This window comes from Lissotriton helveticus, chromosome 4_1 (genome assembly GCF_964261635.1).
Source record: "Lissotriton helveticus chromosome 4_1, aLisHel1.1, whole genome shotgun sequence".
NCBI classification, from domain to species: domain Eukaryota; kingdom Metazoa; phylum Chordata; class Amphibia; order Caudata; family Salamandridae; genus Lissotriton; species Lissotriton helveticus.
Window position 1 is genome coordinate 1,378,504,277 of NC_136063.1, and position 23,683 is coordinate 1,378,527,959.

A 23,683-nucleotide genomic window follows, 5' to 3' on the forward strand; every position below is an offset into this window, starting at 1 on the left:
ATCGAGCAAATGCTCTTAGCCATGTTATCCACCTCCCATTGGATAACATGGTGAAGAACTGCTCAGGGCAGGTGTTAGCTTTTGGAGATATTCGCGCTTAGCGCGAATATCTCCAAAAGTTGGTAATAGGAGATAGCGATGTTAGCGACTGTTTCCAGTCGCTAACATCTTGGCACGCCCACTTTGCATGTCATTAGTGATAAATATCACTGACATGCAAAGCGGGGCCCAAGATGGTCGCTATCTCCTATTAGCTGTCACTAACTGGTGTTAGCGACAGCTTGGTAATAGGGAGATAATTTTATCTCCGCTTTCTTGGCTTTTAAAGCCAAAAAAGCGGAGATAAACCCCTTGATAATATACCCCATAGTTCTTGTGTATTTCCGATTACCCATACTAGCTATTCAATATAAGCTGATGCTTGCAGTGTTTGGTATGAACATGCAATATATACTGTAAGAACCAAGGCTATTGAAACGTGCTCTAAGTGAATCATACCTATAATACTTCTACATATATTATTGTGTTTGGCTCTCTTGAAGTGACACATACAATTTGTAAAAATTTTGAAATGGGAAATTGAGAAGAGTTTGAGATACACTCAAACTTATGAATTTAGTTTGGCAATAGAAACAGTATAAAGCCTAGAAATGCAATTTTTGTAGATTAAGCACATGGCGTAGGACACCATAACATGGCCGGAGGAGTCAACTCTTGCACTCCTCTAATTTCAACCAATAATTAGCAAAGCCAAAATGTCATATTTTGCAATGCTGGTTTAGCGTTTTTTTTGTTTGTGGGGGGGATATGTTACACAAAGAAAAATAAAAAAGAATACATGTCAGTGCCTAGATGTGGCGGTCATATTCTTAATTTTAAATGTTAAAAATTAATTGGTGCATACAATTCAGGTGTAGCTAGCAAAGATATAGAAAACCTTTTTAGTTTTAATTCGCATCCCATGAAAACATGAATTAAATTTGTCACAAAAATGTTAATGTTGGCTTTCAATCGCTGAAGACTAAGGAGTATATTATCAAAGAACAATGTTAAAAATTATCGCCGGTTTAGAGGCTGAAAACTGCTGCTCAAGCGGCGATAATGGGCTTGATAATATGCCCTTGAGAATTCCAATAGAAGTCCATGTTCTGGTGTGAGCATGGGCTTCTATTGGAGTTCTTAAGGGCATATTATCTAGCCCATTATCGCCGCTTTAGCTGCAGTTTTCTGCCGCTAAACCGGCGATAATGTTAACGCCGTTCTTGATAATATCCCCTTTAGTTTAAAGTCACGACGGTGAGTAAAAAAGAAAACTAAAAAGAATGAAGGCTCTAAAGAAGAAAGAATTGACCAGTGAAGGATTGACCCGCCTGCTCTGGGACCGAAGTGCGCTTCTTTTTAGACGGATGTGATGTGATGAGGCAAAATCCAGTTAATCGCAGAGAAAGAGAACCAAAGGTTGAAGTGGGCTGACGTGCTGCTCCATGGTTAATGCTGTGATGGGCAGAAGATGTGAATCACAGCTGAAAATACCCAACGGATGAAAAGGGCTCACCCAAAACACCGCTATATATGTATAAATGTGTATATTTTTTATTGTTGAATATTTTTTGTTAAATTGTCTAGCCAAACAGCTAAAGCCTTGGTGGACTACACATATAAATGTCCCCTCAACTTTATTTCCAATTATTATTTAGGTTCACGCTGCAGAAATCAATATTTCAGAGTTGTAAAGTGTTGTCCCGAATTATAGAGACAATCACAATAAAAGGAAAGAAAACACTGGAAGGTTTATTATTCACAGGCAGTTTCTTAGATACAGGTATCTTCCAGCATGGTATTGTCATGTCTTAACACAGATTTATGACACAGCCTTTGGTTAAGACCCCAGGGTGCAAAGAAAGTAGGAGGGAAGCCAAAACTGCTTAAGTAAATGTAACAATATGTTATGCTAATTAGCGGCGATGTGTTTGAATTTTGAAGATTGAAATAAATTGCACATCTGTTGTAATTATTTGTGAGAGGTCCGCAGTATTAGTTTATATGTACGCTGTGCTTAATTGGAAACTCTATGACAGTTCTAAATGAGCAAATGAAACAATGCAACGTTTTGCTTAGCGCAGCTAGTCGAGAGAGCATTTAATCAATACTGTTGTCTAAGTCTCTTGCTCTGTAAAAGGAGCGGAATAAGAGGGACACATAAACAAAAAAGTCTGTATATGTCTATATCGCTCCCTATCATGCAATTTCTGACCTGCTACTATGTAAGATAAGGGGCTTTAGTCACAAAGGTTTTGATGTGATTTCATGAGGTATTATAGAACCTGTATAGGGTATTCTAGGTTTTTGCAGTAGTGAAACATCTGACAATTATTGAGTAGATGTCCTGCAGCCACAACACTTTAATTCACTTTAAATCAGCCCCATACTCCTGCATTTTAGGAGTAAACTAGGTGTACTCCTGACTTACCCCTGGAATTTAATGGTAATCAGGATTATTACTATGATACATCCCAGGAAAATCTTTGAGGATCACACCTCCGGTGTCATCATTGCTAATAAATTCAAATGTGACAACACAAATGTTATTAATATATGGTTAAAATGGAATACACCACAGAACAGACTCAGGGTCTGATTACGAGTTTGGTGGTCTAGAGCCGACTGTCATGCCAGCGCACCTCTCCAGGACTGCCAAACTTGACCGTCAGATTACGATTAATTAAAATGCACCGCAATGGGGACACCAAAGCTCGTTCCTGCACAAGTAAGTCCATGCGGTACAAGAAAGGGGGTGACTGCAGAGAGGGGGGCACAACATGTGCCACCTTAAAGGCACCCTGTGGTCCAAGGGGCCCTACAGATTTTCTTCACCGCCACAGGGCCTCTTACCTGCGCAGCAAGGGTCAACTTTGCCATAATGCTAACAGTGAAAAAGGATTCTCACCCATCTTCTTTTTGCTAGTAACACGGCCATACTTTGGGTGCAGCGGTTCCTCATAGCATTGTCCCAATGGCACTGAACCTGCTGCACTGATGGCAGTGATGGTCATTTAAAAAAAATCTCCACCTTCCTCACGGGATCCCCCTGAGGAAGCTGTGTGTGTCCATTTCTAAACAAAACAAAATAGCCCTCCACATAGCATCCTCTCCTTTGGGCCAACTCTTTGATACTATCCCTGGACAGGGAACTAAAGAAGAAACAACCAGGGTACTTCCTATCTGAAAGAAAGGTAAATGGGTGCAATTGAATAATCACATAATGTAAAGGCTGCTTGGAACTGAGTGCAGGATTTTTGTTTATGGAGTCACTTGAAGCTTCATGGTAAGAAAGATGCATTCTTTTTGAGAGGGGACCTAGGATTGTTAAGTTTTGAAAAGTGTCCTTTAAATTGGCTTTTAACAATGTTTGCACTAGGTACAGTGCATTATCTATTACTAACAGGTATTGCCTGAAAGCACTTGTTTTTATCTTAAACACCAAATCATTTTGCAGCAGCTTACCTTACACTCAGGACCACTGGAAATATGCAATTTTGCAGCTGCAGAATGTTCCACATAATTATAAATTTGCAGCATAATCGACCATCTGCTGTATAATCTACAGATTTTAACCCCCCCAAAATGTGTTTCTAGCTCAAAAGGATAAAAAGTTACTAAAAATGCAACAATACATGTCACTGCGAATTGGAGGCCATTTGCAAAGTTTGATTGGTCACCTTATTGTTGCTTATTAATGAATGTAGGTGCTAACCTGGTATAATAAAGAGAAATCATTCCCCAGATAGTGTTAGCATGTGTAAAACTGACAAAATATGAAAGTAATACAATTCCAAAACGTGTCACATGAAGCAACATATTTTTCCGAATATTTTAGGTAGTTGAGCCGCATAATTTAGTTCAGCTTAGCCACGTTGCGAGTGACCGTGCTGATACTGTGTGCAGTACACTTTTTAAATAATGAATTGCATATTCACAGTACTTTGTATTACAGGCTAGGACCTCATAGTGTTATAAATGCAAAATCAACTATTAAGCAATGCCCCAACCAGGATTCAGTTGTCTGACTCTCTGGTCACAGAATTAGGCATCTGCAGTGATCACATTAAGAATTTAGGTTTCACAACATAAAAGAAAGTGTTCCCAAAGATTAGTTTAATTGACAGTTATTTTTCATTTACGTTATGTGAATTATTTCATATCCAGGTGGCAAAAGATGAATACAAATATTTTCAGGAAAATGTTGTTCTTTTTAGCAACTTAACCATGTCTGTGACCCTGCCACCAGGGTGCCAAGAATCACAGTTGCCGTACGTTTATATGCACTTTAACAGCTTGATGTAGGTGAATACAGCCTGGAAACGCGAAACAAATAAAGTCATGCTTACAGGCCATCTTCATTTACAACTAAGTACAAAGACATTGGTGCCTCCCTGGGAACACAGCCCCAGACCCCCAGTGGAGCATCCTCGACAGTTTGAAGACTTATGTTGTAGTGAGAAGTATTACATTGTCACTGTCCTCCATTTGGAATGATTTGAAAACTATGGTAGACCAAAATGGAGTAGCAGCCTTTCTTTCAGTTACTTCAACATTTGATACCGTGCACTATGGTACACTAGGACTATTATCCTATCTTATCTTGTCTTATCTTATCTTATCTTATCTTATCTTGTCCAATGGACAAGTCAAGCATAATGTCAATAAAACCATTACCACTAAAATACCACCACACGTTACAGCAAAATAGCAGGAGATCCTCAATAAAGCCTTTCAGCACAAATATTATAACTAAGTCAAAGATACCCAGATAATCCTTATACTGGAGAGCGCCAATTGGCAAAGAACCTCAACATTAGGTGACTACATGACAACTGCTCATGACTAGGTGTTAAAACACCCCCAACTCAAAACATCAAAAAACAAGATCCTAGCGTGTGGAGACCAGCAATACTATGACTCAATATCAACTTATCCTGAAGGAGTATCAACACTGCCAACAAACTCAAAGAAGTAAAAAAACACTTTTAAATTATCATGGACTCAGCCTTAATAATGAATCTGCAGGCAATTCAAATAGAATAAATCAACCATGTCAATTGAACAGTCTATTTCCTCAGATATGGGAATCCCTCAGAAAATGCAATCCTTACCTCTCTCTATATTATCCCACGTCATATGACATGGAGTATTAACGTCAGTTATGCAATGCCTTCAAAGAATTCAGACTACAGATTCACGTTCTCTACATTCAAACAATCAAAACCACATCACTTCTGTAATGAAGGCACTGTCTCTTGGTCACCTGATGATCTGCATTAAAAATTATCTACATTATGCAAAAACTAATTAATGATAAGAAGCTAGTTTATTTTCAAATGAAATTAAAAAGAAAAGAGAAATCAATCTTGGTTCTCCCTTCTCATTTACAGCAGCAACTTTGGAATTCACTTCTGGCAAATATACACGCTAATGATTACCACCTGGATTTCAATAGGCTGGTCAAGTCAAAGCTGTATCCCACCTGAATGTATCAAAGTTCAGGTCCTAAACTGTCAATATAACACTCAGACTGTCTAGGAAGTGTACTTTGATCTGTTTGATAACTGTTTGAATGATTTGGACACTTATTATGATCTTTTTCTTATCATGTAAAAGGCAGTTTAATCCGTAATAATATGTGGTTATATTGATGACCCATTTTCCAATAAATAAGGCAGAATGTTTATAATCACTTTTGCAGGATACGTTGTTTTTTGAATGTCTGTTCTGCATTGAAGTCCCACACTACACTACCTTTGTCAAAATGATGAAAAGAAATGTAAAATCGCTGTTCAAACTTGTATTTTCATTGCATTGCATTAAAATATAGCCAACTTCAATTTCTATATAAACAGCAATAAAGCAAAAAACTTGGTGGGTATTTATTGCATAATTGGTACCAGCATGGATATTGCATGGCCAATACAAACAAGGTCTTGTGGGGTGACTATTACAATCTGCAGCAGTGGAATATACAACTTGGACAAACCCCCTCCAAATGTGATCAATTAAATTGAGACGAGGTGCTACAACAGACAACACTTCTGCTGCAAAAAAACGTATATATGTTGGGAATTGTCAAACAATGCTCAAACTAATATTTGGAGCACTCAAAAAGTATGCAAACCAATTCAACCTGTGCTGTAAATAAGATGTCCAAAAATATATAATAATACAAAGAATAATGTCATCATACAATGTAAGTTATTTTGTTAGTTCAATACAAACAGTACATTCTGAATTTCGCAAGTATGGAAAAGAATCAGTCAGTATATGATACACAAAGAAATTAAAAGCTGGGTCCCCGCATAAAACATCTGATTGGTTAGCACAGCCAACACGTGTTTTGTCTTGCTAGACTTCTTCAGGGCTGATGCTGTACTATTTATTTATTTGCGGTTTTTATAGAGCGCGACACTCATCCCAAGGGATATCACGGCGCTTATACCAAATAGTGACTACTGATGGCAGATGCTAAGATGCTAAAGGTTGGGGAAGAGGTGGGTTTACAGCTTTTTTCCGAAACTGGAGATAGTTTGAATTATGTCTCAGGTCGGTGGGGAGCTCATTCCACCTTTTTGCTGCCAAGTAGGAAAAGGAGCGACCACCGGTTCTAACTTTGTAGATGCGTTTGGTCTTAGCCAAGGCTGATTGACATGAGCGTAGGTTCCTAGTAGGGACATAAAATTCGATCTTCCCTTGAAGTAAGTATCCCATGAATACATTAAAAGATGTAAAGACCAACATTTAACTATTTATGATTCCTAACTTCACAAAACCTTATTTATTTGGCAGACAGGAAAAACTTCTCAACCAAAGGATTATCAATAAAAGCTGGACTTTTCTCAGTGTTTAACACTTATGGAAAAAAACTTTAAGATATGCATGGACAATTTACAATGCCAAGATTCATATGACTATAATTAATGGCATTGAATGCATAATATATAAAAATAATTCCTTTTTTGGAAAGAGTGGAGAGACATTTACCCAGGAAATGTTAAAGTCTATTGAAACAAGCTTCCAATGTAGATCCCACAGTCTCAGCATCCTATCCTTCGCAGACAACACTCAACTTGTCCTTTCACTCACCAATGAGCCTACCACCACCAGAACCAACTTCCACAGATGCATGGCAAATGTCGCCAACTGGATGGACAACAACTGCCTGCAGCTGACACAGACAAGATGGAAGTACTGATATTTGGCAACGGCAACAACACATAGAACAACTCCTGGTGGCCATCAGACTTAGGACCAGCACCCACTCCTTCGAACAATGCCAGAAACCTCCTACTCATCATTGACACTAAGCTCACCATGAAATCACAGATCAACGCTGTCTCCTCCACATGCTTCCTCACTCTGCGCATGCTACATAAGATCTTCAAGTGGCTACCCCTACACACAAGATGCACTGTTACACAAGCCCTCATCACCAGGTGACTGTACAATGGCAATGCCCTATATGTGGCAATCACTGCACACTTTCTACAGCGACTTCAGACCATGCAGAACGCCACAGCCAGACTAATCTTCGGCCTATCCCGATGAACATTCATCACACCCCACCTCAGGAAACTCCACTGGCTCCCTATACAGAAGAGATGCCAATTCAAGCTGCTGACCCACACACACAAGACTCTACACACCCAAGGACCAGCCTACATTAACCACCACCTGAACTTACACCAACCATTGAGAAGACTATGCTTCACCTCCCTTTCACTTGCCCATACTCCCCGCTTTAATGAAGCAGAAGTTAAGGACGCTCCTTCTAACACATCACAGGAAAAACCAGGAACAGCTTCCTCACGCACCACCGGACTATCACCTCACATCCGGAATTCTGAATGCCTCACAATACCTGGCTGTTCAAATAAGCCTCCTTGGCCTGTTAGCACCTGGATACCCTTTGTGGTGATTAACCTTGCTTTATAGATCCGGATTGATTTAGTGAATTTAGAAACAGGACATTTGATTGTGATCCCTGGAGCTTATGGAACAATAATAAGCTGGCCAAGTAATATACTCAAAGATTCACAGTGAAAGTTCATTAACGAAGAACTACAGTCTGATGACTATCCCCATTTTATGTTGTTAAAAAAGTATATACTCACATTTGCTAAAGTAGGATTATTCCTTCCCTTTGGAAAGACACACTTGCAAGATTCTTCAAATGGTTAATAGGTAAGATGTGTTATGAACATAATCTATATTTCTGTTCCTGGGAAGTTCACCAAGAAAGAAGTATATTCAAGTGAGGAATTAAAAACAAATTACATTATATATTGGTATTAAGGGACCATACTTTACGAAGATGTTTTCTCAATTTAAGACAAAGGGACAGTGCGTTATCAAGCTATGGTGCAATACAATTAAGGGCGTTCATCCACTTGTTCATTATGTAATTTAGCAATCCCAGATTTAAAACATGTTGTATTTCTTTACCCAGACATAAGGATTCCAAGAGGGTACTTTTTATGCAAATTGTTGATTGATAATGGAGTATCAAATGCTCAACACCTTTAAATTGTATGTCAAACAACTAACATAGCAGCTGAGAACAAAGAATAGCACATCCCAAACTGTCCCCTATTGTCAACTTTATTGTCAACTTAGTGCACACTCTGTAAAGTTCTGGCTGCTAGGGGAACCACTTCAAAAGCAAACATAGGTATATGAAAAACTTTAGGGTGCATCCAAACAAAGTCTGCAACAATTGAGCAGCCCAATATCAACAGTATCTTATTTTCTTGCTGCACAAAATCAATTACAACCACAGTCAAAGCTTTTCGTTCTACTGAACGCCCACAGGGCATAAGACACATAATGAAATCATTATCATTAAGATTACAGCAGAATTTATAAGCATTGTAGACTTACCTCAACACATCACCATGTTTTTCATTTGAAGAATAAGTAATTCCCAACCTTCATTCACATGGCAATTTAGAGATGTTTCAATGCTCCCAACCTCGCAATTGGCAATGTGGACACCAGAGTCTGCATCCTATGTCAACATGCAAAAGGAACAAATGATGGATGGAATACTGAACAATGCAAACATTCACCCCCAGTCACAAGGATCTGGGTTTAATCCATTGTTCTTTTGTTCAACACACTCCCCAGTTTGGACGCAGCCATTTGCAAATCAGTCTTGACCCTGCTCCTCATCGGAACTGTCCGTCTCGAACTGCAAAGCCAGGTCCTCCCCGAACCAGAAACAAGCATTCTGGGACCGGTTTCGGGGTATCACCCATCATTAGCCAGGCTAGGTCAATGGAGAACCTGCCTTGAAACAGAGTCAAGACTGATTTGAATATGGCTGTGTCAAAACTGGGGTGGCGTAGTGAGTGTTAGATTACGACCAAGCACTCACCTGAAAACCAGGACCGTCTGCAGGGGCGATGTTAGCTCTCCAACCCTTCCGGAACACCTCTCAGAGCTGCTGGTGTAATGGGAGCCTTGGCAGGTGTCCTGAAGGGGAAGGGTAATGGGACAAAGAAAGAAACAAGAAACAGAAGACCTTGCTCGTGCACAGCTCCTTCACCTGGACCAGCCGTGGTTTGTTCAGAACTTGTGACAGGGATTTATCTTCTATTGCCTAAAAGATCATCACAAAAATAAATATGGCCTATATCTTCTTAACAAATCTACTTTCTAAATCTTATAGTAGCTAGCATTCACATAAGTACCTTCTATCCTTACGAGCCTAGACCTGGAGACATCTTGTTGATTGAGTAAGTAGTCTCAGAACTCTTTCTTATCTAAACACTGTACTGATACAATAGGAAAAGATTAGGCCAAGGTCTATATGATGATATTGCTATAGATATCCTGCCAATATACTTGGAGTCTACCTTAATCAACTATATCTTATATTGAAGTCACAACTAATCAAAAGAAATGCAATAAAGCTTCTTCACACGTTATTTCAACTTTGCACATTATATTCATGTACAGGTTTCACTTGCATCATTCTTGTGTAAACTCTTTAAATATTCTTACTTCCAATTGCACATTACATTCATGCAAGTGTTAGCTTTCTCAGTATTGTACTCAGTCTTTAAATCAACAGGCTATGGTTAAACAGTTTTGCCTCTAATACTTAGTCTTCTATGAATCAACAGGCAAGGGTTAAACTGTTTCTAATCCAAAGAAACGGGCTTTCAAGAAAAAACAGGAACGCAGAGTTGGGAATGAAGACGCCGCCCGTGAAGAATCCAGTTTGTCGCAAGGGAAAGAATGGGAACCAGACAGAAAGCCAAGCATTGATTACAGAAGGGCATGGCTATTTATAGAATGCCAGCAAGACGTAGCCACGCCCTTGTGTTGAACGTGCAGGCTCATTTGGGTGCGCTCGCGAAAGCTCATTTGCATGCACTCGTGAAAGATCATTTGCATGGCAATGGCAAATTGAATAATAGAAGACTTCCTTCTATATGCGCCTACAGAGTCACCTTTAGAAAGAAGTAATGTGCACAAATGACCCAGGACAAGAACAGTGCATACCACCAAACAGCATGTAACCAAGCATTGGCAAATACAAGACTGTCACAGCGCAACATGATTGATTATTGGGTGATCAGACAGGAACAATTAGAAACATGATTAAAGGTGATCAGAGGGGAACGTACAGAAACATGGTTAAAGGTAGTACCATTCAAATGACGACAAATAATACAAGCTATGTTAGTGGCAGGACGACGATTCCTGACAGTGAGCAAAAGAAAAATTGATTTAACCCATATCTATTGACCAGGGGGTGAATGTTTTTGTTTATGCAGCATTCTGTCCATCATTTGTTGCCACAGCACTTTTTGCCCTAAGTGGGATGGTATGCCCAGACATAGGTCCCTTGCTCGCTGTGCCACTGGATTCAAGCTAGTCTGGCTGATGAGGGGTGACAGCCATCTTGTGACTCGGTAACCCAGTCACAAGAAAACAGTAGAAAAAATAAAAAAACAAGAAATGGGGGCAGTGTAGAAACGCCCTGACCCCCTAGGCTTGCACATGAGGTCCCACAAGGACCCCCAGTGCCCAACAAAGCATTTTTTTAAAAAAGAAATCGCCCGAATTCGCGCTGGATGAGCGAATCCGGCGGAAACGATTTTTTAAAATGAAGCACAGGCTCACCCGTTTCATTTCTTTTTAGCCCCCGGGTGGGACGATGAGGTCCTCCTGTGTCCTGAGGACCTCAGGACACAAGTGGACTTCATCCCCCGAGCAGAAGTGCACCAGGATGCACGTTTTCAGAGTGGTGTGAAAAGGGGGCGTGGCCTGCTATGACAACTTAGCAATCCTGCTGTGCGGGACTTACTGGAGGTAATAGGAGCGGTAGTTGGCCCCCAAGGTTATCCTTGGGGGCCAACTACCTCTCCTATTACCTCCACTAAGTCTCACACAATGGGATTGCTGAGAGGTCTTTGGAGGCCACGCCCCCCTTTCTCCACCACTCTGAAAACGTGCATCCTGGTGCACTTCTGCTCGGGGGATGAAGTCCACTTGTGTCCTGAGGAACTTGGGGGCCAAGAAGCCCTCCTGGTTCCTCCTGTAAGTCCTATGCAGTAAAATTCCTGAGCGCTGGTCGGAGGCCCAATCCCCTTTCTGCACCACTCTGCAAACACGGCTATCAGTTAAAGAAGCATTTGTAATGTAATAGGTCTCACATTCACCAGAGTTAGAGCTATTGACATTGTAAATGTAAAAGATTTTTACTAATGTTTTTTGGTGTAGAGTGGATGTACGTTGTGTGTAGTGGAATTATGTGGTATGTGGTGCAGTAAAATGATCTGAATAGAAAGAATGTGGTATTTAGTGCATTGGAATTATGTGGAGTGGGATTATGTGTATTAGAGACTAAATATGTGATATTGTATTCTGTGTTGTGGTGTGGTAACCTCAGGTTTAGTCTTCTTTGTTTACATAGAAGCTAAACTATAAATTCAATAAGACACAAAAAAAGAACAAACCACTGAGGAGCACTTCTGGCCCTAATTGGCGGTATGAGCTGGGCCACTGGAATTATGTGACTGTTCGGCTGCACCAATCGTCACATAATTAAACATTTTCCACATTTTCCAAATATTCCAACATCTACTGCCTAATCTGCGGATTTGAAAAAAAAAGCCTTGTTTCTAGCTCAAACGGCTCATGTGTTCCCAAAAACGAACCATCACATGTTACAGCATGGTGGAAGGCACTTTGCAAAGCTGGAATGGTCACGGGTTACTTATTGCAAAATGTGAGTGTTAAACTGGTACTAACGGTGCACAAACCTCTCTTCTTTATGTGCCTCCCTTGCCTCTTTCTGCATTTTTCTTGCCTTTTTCTGTACTTTTCTTCCTCTTTCTGCACCTCACTGTCTTCTTTCTGCACTTCACTTGCCTCTTTTTCTGCAGTTCTCTTGCCCCTTTCTGAACCTCTCTTGCCTTTTTCCGTACCTCTTTCTGTACTTCTCTTTCCTCTTTCTGCACCCTTCACGCCTCTTTCAGCACCTCTGTTGCTTCATGATGCAATTCTCTTCTTTCTTTCTGTATCCATCCTGCTTCTTTCTGTATCCCTCTTGCCTCTTTGTGCACCTTTCTTGCTTCTTTCTACATCTCTGTTGCTTTTTTAAGCCACTCTCTTGCCTCTTTTTGCACTCCTCTTGCTTGTTCTTGTACCTCTCATGCATCTTTCTGCACCTCTGTTGTCTCCTTATACACCTCACTTGCTTCTTTCTGCACCCCTCTTGCCTTTTTCTGTATCCCTCTCCCCTCTTTCTGCACCCCTCTTGGATCTTTCTGCACCCTTCCTGCCTGTTTCTGAGCCTCTCATGCCTCTTTCTGTACCTCTGTTGCTTCTTTCTGCACTTCTCTTGCCTCTTGCTGCACCCCGTTCACGCCTCTTTCAGCACCTCTGTTACTTCTTTCTGCACCAGTCCTGCTTCTTTGTGTACCCCTCGTGCCTCTTTTTGTACCTCTATTGGTTCTTTCTGCTCTGCTCTTGCTTGTTTCTGCACTTCTCTTTTAAATTTCTGTATCCCTCTTACCTCTTTCTCCACCCCTGTTCTCTCTTTCTGTACCTGTCTTACTTGTTTCTGCACCTCTCATGCCTATTTTGACACCTCTGTTGCTTCTTTCTGCACTTTTCTATCCTATTTCTGTACCTCACTTGCCTCTTTAAGCACTTCTGTTGCTTCTTTCTGCACTTCTCTTGCCTCTTTCTGTATCCCTTTTTCCCTCTTTGTGTACCTCTCCTGACTCTTTCTGCACCTCTCTTGCCTTTTTCTGCATTTCTCTTGCCTCTTTGTGCACCTCTTTTGCCTCTTGCTGTACTTCTCTCTCTTCTTTCTGTACCCCTCTTGCCTCTTTCTGAACCTCTGTTTCTCCTTTCTGCACTTTTAATGCCTCTTTCTGTACCTCTCTCCCCTCTTTATGCACCTCTGTTGTACCTTTCCTGCCTGTTTCTGCACCTCTCTTGCTTCTTTCTGTACCTCTGTTGCTTTTCTGAATTCTCTTGCCTCCTTCTGTACCCCTCTTGCCTCTTGCTGCACCTCCTTTGCTTCTTTTGGCACTTCAGCACTTCTCTTCTTTCTATCTGTACCACTCCTGCCTCTTTCTGTACCCCTCTTGCCTCTTTTTGCACCTCTGTTGATTCATCCTGCACTGCTCTTGCTTCTTTCTGCACCTCACTTGCCTCTTTCTACACTTCTCATACTTCTGTCTCTGTTGCTTGTTTCACCAATTCTCTTGCCTCTTTTTGCACTTCTCTTGCTTATTTCTGCACCTCTCTTACATCTTTCTGTACCTCTGTTGCCTCTTTCTGAACTTTACTTGCTTCTTTCTGCACCTCTCTTGCCTCTTTCAGCACATTTGTTGCTTCTTTCTGCCCTTCTCTTGCCTCTTTAAGCACCTCTGAATTAGAGGTAGTTTTAATCCCCCTGCCATATTATGTACTAGGGCCTTACAGGGGAGGTCATGCCAATCACAGGGGTACCACAACCCATAGCTCACTCTAGTGTATTTAAGTGTTTTCACTGTAGTCTAAGTGTTTTTCAGCATAGCACTGGCTTGGGGCTGGTTAGTCATAGTTAGCGACCACCAGTGCCAGTCAGCAAAAAGTTGGTTCTTTCTGCATATCTCATGCTCATTTCTGCACCTTTCTTTGTCTTTCGGGACTTCTACTGCCTCTTAGTGCATTTCTCTTGCTTCTTTCTGCTTTTTTCTTCCTCTTTCTGCACATGCCCTACCTCTACGGGCATAGTTAGAAATTAGCTAATTTAAAAACCTTAGCAATTCACTGAAAAAACCATAGGTTTCAGAGTTGTTATAGTTAGGAATTAGCATTTAAAAAACCCTTTGAAATTCACTGAAAAAAACATAGGTTTCAGGGACATTTAGTTAGAAATTGGCATTTAAAAACCTTTGAAATTCACTGAAAAAAAACATAGGTTTCAGGGAAGGGTGCAGAAAGAGGCAAGAGGGGCGCAGAAAGAGGCAAGAGGGGTGCAGAGAGAGGAAAGAGAAGTACAGAAAGAAGCAACAGAGGTGCAGAAAGAGGCAAGAAAAGTACAGAAAGAGGCAAGAGAGTTGCAAACACAGACAAAAGAGGTGCAGAAAGAGGTAACAGTGGTGCAGACAGAGGCAAGAGGGGTGCACAAATATGCAAGAGAGTAGCAGGCAGGAGCAAGGGCAGTGTTGAAAGAACAAACAGAGCTGCAGAAAGAGGCAAGAGGGGTATAGAAAGAAGCAAGAGAAGTGCAGACAAATGCAAAAGAGGTGCAGAAAAATGCAAAAGAGGTGCAGAAAGAGGCAAGATGGATGCAGAAAGGGGCATGAGAGAAGCACAGAGAGGCGCAAGGGATACAGAAAGTTGCAAGATAAGTGCAAAAAAGCAAAAGAAGTACAGAGAGAAGCAAGAGAAGTACAGAAAGAAGCAATAAAGGTGTAGAAAGAGGCAAGAGGGCTGCAGAAACAGGCAAGAGAGTGCAGAAAAAGAGAAGGGGTACAGAAAGAGGCAAGCGGGGCATAACACCTTGCAAGGCAGGTGCAGAAAGAAACAAGAGCAGTACAAAAACAACTAAGAGAAGTGCAGAAAGAGGCAAAAGAGGTGCAGGAAGAGGCAAGGGAAGTACAGAAAGAAGCAACAGAGGTGCAGAAAGAGGCAAGAGAACTGTAGAAAGAGGCAAGAGAGTTGCAGAAACAGGCAAGAGATATGCAGAAAGAGGGAACAGGGGTGCAGAAAGAGGCAAGAGAGGTACAGAAAGAGGCAAGAGAGGTACAGAAAGAGGGAAGAGAGGAGTAGAAAGAGGGAAGAATGGTGCAGAAAGAGGCAGGAGGGGTACAGAAAGAAGCAAGAGAGATGCAGAAATAGGGAAGAAGGGTAGAAAGAGATGAGATGCATGCATGTAGAAGACACAGAAGTGTAGAAAGAAGCAAGAGAAGTGCAGAAAGAAACAACAGAAGTGAAGAAAGAGGCAAGAGGGGGTACAGAAAAAGGCACAAGAGAGTGCAGAAAGAAGTAACAGAGGTGCAGAAAGAGGCACGAGAAGTGTAGAAAGAGGCAAGAGAGTTGCAGAAACAGCCAAAAGAGATGCAGAAAGAAGCAAGAGCAGTGCAGAAAGAACCAACAGAGGTGCAGAAGAAGGCAAGAGGGTTACGGAAATTGACAAAAGAAGTGCAGAAACATCCAAAAGAGATACGGAAAGAGGTAAGAGGGGTGCAGAAATAGACAAGAGAGGTGCACAAAGATAGAAGAAGGGTACAGAAAGAGGCAAGAGGGGTGCAGAAAGAAGCAAGAGAGTTGTAGAAAGAAGCAAGAGAAGTGCAGAAAGAAGCAAAAGAGGTGCAGAAAGAGGCAGGAGGGGTACAGAAAGAGGAAGACGAAGTGCAGAAAGAGGGAACAGAGGTGCAGAAATAGGCAAGAGAAATGTAAAAAGAACCAACAGGAGTGCAGAAAGAGGCAAGAAGGGTGCATGAATATGCAATAGAGTAGCAGACAGACACAAGAGCAGTGCAGAAAGAAACAACAGAGGTGCAGAAAGAGGCAAGAGGAGGGCAAAAAGAGGCAAGAGAAGTGCAGAAAAACGCAAACGAGGTACAGAAAGAGGCAAGAGAGTTACAGAAAGAGGCAAGAGAGTGGCAGAAACAGGCAAGAGAAGTCCAGAACAAAGCAAGAGCAGTGCAGAAAGAACAAAGAGAGGTGCAGAAACAGACAAGAGGGGTGCAGAAAGAGGCAAGAGAACTGCAGAAAGAAGCCAGAGAGTTGCAGAAGCAGGCAAGAGAGGTACAGAAAAAGCGAACAGGGATAAAGATAGAGGCTAGAGAGGTGTAGAAAGAGGGAAGAAGGGTACAAAAAGAGGCAATAGGGGTGCAGAAAGAAGCAACAGAAGTGCAGAAAGAAGCAAGAGAAGTGCAGAAAGAAGCAACATAGGTGCAGAAAGAGTCAAGAGGAGGGCAAAAAGAGGCAAGAGAAGTGCAGAAAAATTCAAACGAGGTATAGAAAGAGGTGGAGAACCGCAGCCTTAAGGCCCGGTGGAGCAGGGTACGCCTAAAATCCCCGGAATTCACCTGCCTTGTCGAATACAAAGACACGGACTCTTCGTCTGGCGTAGAAGATGAATTTTATTAGCTGCAGCTAGTACAGTGGTCTTAGAAGTCGTCAGTATAAGGAGGTTCAAAAGAGACTGCCACTTAACTCTGTGGCGCACAGGTTTATATACGGTACAATACAATGCAAAATGCAATCACACAAGAGCAGGAGACATAAACAAATGTTACAAACAATGCTTTAAGCCCAAAGTAACTCAAGTTTCCCGGTTGTATTTGTTACTCGACCCCTTGAGTGAATTATCGAATGAATCCACACAATTCCATTTACAAGCAGAGAAAACACAGCTGTATGTGTTAGAAGAACAGTCCTGAAACAGGAGAATACATGAGACATGTAGCGAAGGACAGCAGATAAGATAACCTGGAGGAAAGAATGGTGTGAGCTAACAAATAGTCCGGACGGGGATTTAATCAGCTCAGACAGGAATTAGTGTACTCGGCCATACCCTGACACTCGTTAGTAAACATAAGCAAAGAAGCCACCTGACACGTGAATGCAGAAATGACAAAAACATCGCGTTCGCCGCGCTGCCTGAGTGAGGGCAACACAAGATGGCGGCGATTTACAAAATGGAGGCTGAGCACGAACGAATTCGTAATTTACAGAACCTCAGACCCTCCTTTTGCCATTACTCAGGCAAGAACAAACCTACTCTTGTTAATCTGAGTCGGAATCAGCATCGATGTTCATAAAGTCCTCAAGCTGTTGCTGCACCATCATCCTAATATTCTCTGTCCTCTGTGTTACAGGACGTGGAATGCATAAAGTAGCCAGTAGGCCACACACTGCAGGACCACATTGAACGCACAGACAAGAGAATATGACGGCCAAAATTGCTCCCAGGAACGTTAGGATCTTCCATCCCCAAATTGACAGTATTCCCCAAAACCATCCCATAAAAGACCAATCTCCTTCGTCCTGATCAATCGACTCAGAGATGGTATGCAATTTGGAAATGGCTTGGTATACTGCCGGAGCATCGTCTGTAATATAAATGCAGCACCTAGATCCGATCAATCTACAGACACCTCCTCGGTCTGCTGGGAAAACATCTAACGCAATTCGATTTTGCAACGTCATGAGACGATCAGCCTGAAACTCCGCTGTAATGTTACCTATTGCGCCTGCAGTAACATTAATAGTGGTCTCGACCACACAAACCAATTGCCTGATGTGTCTGCTGTTAACCATCGGGCCCCAAAAGGGAAGAATTCCTTTAAGGAAATCCCCTCCTTCTTGGGCTGCCGTGTCCTTGGCATCAAATATACCTCGGCTATATCTAATTCTATGGTGGTCTGACGGAGCCGAATATGTAGGGGGAAGAAGGAAGGCTACATAACAAGTTCCAGAAAAGTTAGACTGGAGCCAGGTGTAAGCTCTATCTTTACAAACAAAATATGTTCCTTGAGATGGAACCAATGGAGGGAAATCAGGGGACGAGAAGATGTAGGTATGTAAACAATTCTGCTTATTATCAGTTTTCTTACTGTTGACTTGGAGACAAAGATTAACTTGATGGGGTACAGTCCATACAGGGGAAGACTCACCCTTTCTAGTTTTGTCACCAAGACTAGAAACATAGTGGGTAACATTCCATCCTTCATAAGCTCTCTTCTCGTCTAACGGAATTTTGCCCTTTTCTACAATCTTAGCCATCACCACTATACCTTTAATCATAGAACTGTGGCTGAAATCCAGTCCAGTCCCAGAAGTTTTTACAGGATTTCTAAGTTTGTTGTGGTATGCGGCCGGAAACATAGTCATAAAAGCCCAAGCTGAACCTTCATATGTGAAAGGGAGGACCAAATAAGGCATTCCCTTCTGTGCATTATGTGGCATAAGACCGCACACCCAACAGTCAGTCATATTAATAGCCAATTGGTGTTGATGTAACAACTGGATAAACGTATTATTCATATATTCAGCTCTCCTTATCTGTTCATGAGGGGGTAGAGTATGCATTTTATGTGAAAAGACAGAAAGACGAGCAGGCAAAGAAGCTATAGAATTAGCAGCATTTCTCGGGTGAAAAACATGGACAATCCAACCTATGCAAGCTAATAAAATACACAAAATCATAAAAATACACAAAGTTACGACAAATCGACTACGCAATGATTTGCAATATTTCAATCTCATTTCTTGTTTTCTATCTTCCCTACCTATGGTTGTTGTACCATCCATCTTTATCTAAAAAAAATGTCACTCACGGCAATCTTCTTCAATCACTCAGCTATGTACGTCTGTATATCCTGGGGCGCTAGCCACTTACTAAAAGAACAAAAACCAGGTTACAGTCTGAGTCTCCTACCGTGACCCTGCGACGGAGACGGATGGCACATCTAATACTAAATATCGCACAAAAACAAGGAGGCAAGAGATCAATACAAAAAAAAAAATGTCTTTTTGAATAATAAAAAGTGTTCAAAACATTAATTTCTTCTGGTCAGCTCTCGACCTTAGGTTGTAGCGAGTTTTGCTCGGCACCGTCTGGTCTTTAAATAACGTCTTTGGATCTGTAGTGTCTATTCGAAGGTGCATAGGCACAGCAGCTTGAAGAATGTCGTCATCTGCTTTCTCAGACTGAGTTCCATAGATGTGAGCATCACTGAAAGGGACAAAACAAGGGACGGCTGCAGTATCCGATTCTCTTATACCACTGCGAATCCACTGGTCAAAGGGTAATGGCAGTGGCACTTTTTTACAGTGCACGCCATGCACCCAATTTCGCTTGCCGACCACTTTCACAGCCGTGCGGGTGACGAGCAAAACTTGCGTAGGTGTAGACCAACGAGGCTCCAGATTCTTTGTCCGTTGAAAATTCCTAATACAGACCCAGTCACCGGGCAGAATAGTGTGACCTGGGTCCGTAGAGGCCTCTGGCAAAGCACTTTGTACCTGTTGACGAATGACACTTAATTTAGTAGTCAAATCATGCAAATAATCAATCAACAGAGCATATGGTATGTCAGAATATCTCTTGGGGCGAGGGACACCCCAAACATTAGCTGGGCGTCCAAATACCACTTCATATGGACTAAGTCCCATACAAGAGTGTACAGTAGTTCTGGTTGGCAAAAGAGCTAGGGGCAAGGCATCAGGCCAAGCAAGACCTGTACTGGCTTGAATCTTAGCTAATTTAAGTTTGAGTGTACCATTGTAACACTCAAACAAACCTGCTGACTGTGGATGGTTTGCCGCATGGAATTTTTGTCTGATACCAAGACCAGAACATACTTTCTGCATATTTTGACCCACAAATTCACTTCCATTGTCACTCCAGACAATTCGCGGCAAACCAAACCTAGGGAAGAACTCTTTAATCAACACTTTAGCAGTTGACAAAGCAGTGTTATCTTTCAAGGGGTAGGCCTCTATCCAGCGGGAAAAAGCACATACCACCACCAGAACATACTTAAGGTTGTTGCATCGATCCATATGAATGTAATAGATCTGTAACACCTCAAAAGGATATGACGGGGGAGCAAAATGACCTGCCAGAGTTGGGGTACCCTTTCCTGGGTTATGCATTAAACAAACAATGCAATGCTTAACCACATACTGTGCACATTTCGGAATTCCTTTATTCTGCCATACAGGAGCCAAAACCTTACAAATGCCTTTCGCACTAATGTGAGCTGGGCCATGAGCCATAATTACAACCGGCAATACATAAGCATCCAGGAATAACCATCGCTGATGTTCCGACAATTCCGTCCAACAACCCGCCAAATCCAACATTCCCGTACTTTCTTTCCACGTTCTTAATTCTTTCTCAGTTGCTTCTCCCTGAATCGTTTTCACACTCTCAATCGTGTCTTCACACATTCCAATTTCCCTAACCCAATTTGCAGGACCTGCCACATACATTCGACTAGCAGTGTCTCTAGCTGTAGTTTTTGCTACCTCGTCTGCAAATGCATTTCCACAACCCACATCGTCTGTGATTTTCTTATGTGCGCTGCACTTGATGATTGCTATCTGTGAAGGTAAGGTAAGTGACTCAAGAAGATCAGTCACTAATTGACCATGCTGGATCTTTGTCTCGTGAGAGGTAAAGAATCCTCTCTCCCTCCATAACCTGCCAAAACTATGTGCAATGCCAAAAGCGTACTGGCTGTCTGTATACACATTCACTCTCTTTCCCTTTGCCAACACACATGCTCTAGTCAAAGCTATTAATTCAGCTGCTTGGGCTGAATTATGTCCAATACGTGCCGTCTCAACAATTGTGCATAAGGTGGTAACAGCATAAGCAGAAGTAATCTCACCATTTGGAAGCTCGAAACAAGAACCGTCCACCCATAGGGTCCCATCCGGGTCCTTGAGCGGAGTGTCCTTCAAATCAATCCTACCCTTCGTTTCTTCTTCCGTTCGAAGAAACAATCATGTTTTTCCTGAACATCTTTCTCATCTGGCAGTGGCAACAGTGTAGCTGGATTTAACGTGTTACATCTTTTGATGTACACATGACTCGCTAAAAGTGTCAGCTCGTATCCAGACAAACGAGCACTCGTAAGATGCTGTGTTCTGGTTCTGTTCAACAAGGTATCCACTGCATGTAGAACCATAACAATGAGTGTGTTATCCAACACTAATCCGGCAGATTGTCTGATAGAAATCGCTGCAGCTGCTGTAGCTCTAAGACAACTGGCAAAGCTTTAGCTACTGGGTCTAATGTAGCGGAGAAATAGGCACATGGCCTCTGCTTATCTCCAAATAACTGTGTCAAAACTGATAATGCGCAACCCTCTCTCTCGTGAACATACAATGTAAAGGATTTGCTATAATCTGGGGTACCCAACACTGGAGCAGAACATAGAGCAGCACGTAGGTCAACAAAGCTTTTCTGACATGCATCCGTCCAAGGGAGCGGATGTGGCGTATCTTTCAACGTTAATGCCAACAATGGTTTAGCCAAAAGTGAAAAATTAGGAATCCATTGTCTACAGTAGGAAGTGATGCCCAAAAAGGCACGCACTTCTCTCTGCGTGGTGGGTACAGACATCTGTGCAATAGCGTTCTGGGGTCAATCGCCTTCCCTCCTTCGACAATAGATGACGAGATAGGTAACCTCTTGGCGGGCATATTGCAACTTAGAGGGAGATACCTTGTGTTGTAGAGCAGACAAATGATGCAGCAATGCAACAGTCACTTCCTTACACACATCTTCCGTATCAGCAGCCACCTACTGAATAAGTACTGAATAAGTGTAGCGCCAGGAGGCAAAGAAAGAGCATCAAGTTGTGACTTAAGAGCCTTGCTATAGATAGAGGGACTTTCACAATAACCTTGTGGAGCTCTCTTAAATCTAAAGCTTCGGCCACCGAGAGAGAAGTCAAAAATGTCCCTACTTTCTTCAGCAATAGGAATGCTAAAGAAGGCAATCTTAAGGTCAATAACCGAAAACCAAGCTGCCGAAGCAGGAATCATCATCAACAAAGCTGTAATGTCCGGAACCACAGGAAACTGTGGCACAACAATTTTATTGACCTGCCTAAGGTCAATAACAAATCGATAGACAGGAGGCTGTGAAGCATCAGTTCTTTTCAGGATCGGAAGAACAGGACTGTTACAAATATTTCCTCTAGTTTCTTCAACCACACCTTTCCGAATAAAATCATCAACAATAGCCAAAAGTGCTCTCTCTCCATCATTGGAGATACGATATTGGGGAATGCGCGGCATTTTTACATTTTCCTTCAGTGTGACAACGTACGGTGGAATCGCAAGACAACCTACGTCATTCGGGCCTGTAGCCCAAAGACTTTCAGGAAGAGAAAGCAACTCGGGTGGGAACTGATCTTGAGATAGATACATGGAAGACATCAATTTCTTATCCAACGTTAGATGCACACCAGAAGGAGAACAATACAATGTTGCGTGTAGTCTTTTCAATAAATCCAAACCCAGCAAGTTCTCGCCACAACCAGTTGTCAGAATAAGCGGAGCATTCAAATCATAGGGACCAATCGAAACAGGCAAGGGACAAGAAACCGGATTACGAACTGGGGCGCCAGAAAATCCTACAGAAGTATTTATTAAGCCAGACAATGGTGCCCCAGGGAGTTTAGTATGCATAATAGAACTTCTCATCGCACCAGTATCCAAAAGACGGTTCTGAAACACCCATAGTATTGATCGTGACATATGGCCCATTTTGATCTACTGGAATCGACACAACTCCCTGACTTTGTCCATGGCTGTCCTATTCGATCTGAAAATCATCAGCCCTGTCTTCATAATAATCGTCATTATAATACTGTGTGGGCTGAACTCTCTGTTGATCAAAATAATTTGTAGTAGATGGAACAGTAGAACGGTGTTCCTGAGAGGACACACCTCGTCCTCTACCTCTAGATCCTGACTTAGAATTTCCACGCCCTCTTGGAGCGGACATCCCATTATTACGCTGTAACAAAACCGGACAGCTATTCTTGAGGTGTCCCTCTTCTCTACAATATGCATATTGATTAGGGCCCAATGGAAGACGTGGCATGAAATACTCTGAAACTGTGGGGGTTGAGAAACAGGCTGTGCAGAACGCAGAGGATAAGCTAGTTGTAAAAGAACCTTCGTTTTCAAATCTTTGTTTTTCTTCTCTTGTTTCTCTCCTCCTTATCTCTATTTTCATAATACTGTGCGGTAGCCAGTATTTTAGCAGGGGAAGAGACAGCCCATGCACTTTCAGAACTTTTCAATTTATTTGACTATTCGGGGAGTAAGTTATATACAAACTTGTCCCCAAACAACCACTGGCCACTCTCTGTACTCAAATCCTGACCACTATGATCAATAAACGTCTCTTCAAAACGTGTAAAGAAATCCGAAAAGCTCTCATCTTTCTTTTGCTTGCACGCGGCCAACTTATCCCAATTTACTCGCACCGCGGGCATCATAGTTTTCATTAATTCAATTATTCTGCCTGGTAGAGCCGTAATCAAATCATTGAGTTTTGCACCACCCACTTGACCTGCATCAGCGGCTCTAATAGCGGCCCAATCACCACCTAACTCAGCATTATGATTTTCCCTACGAATCC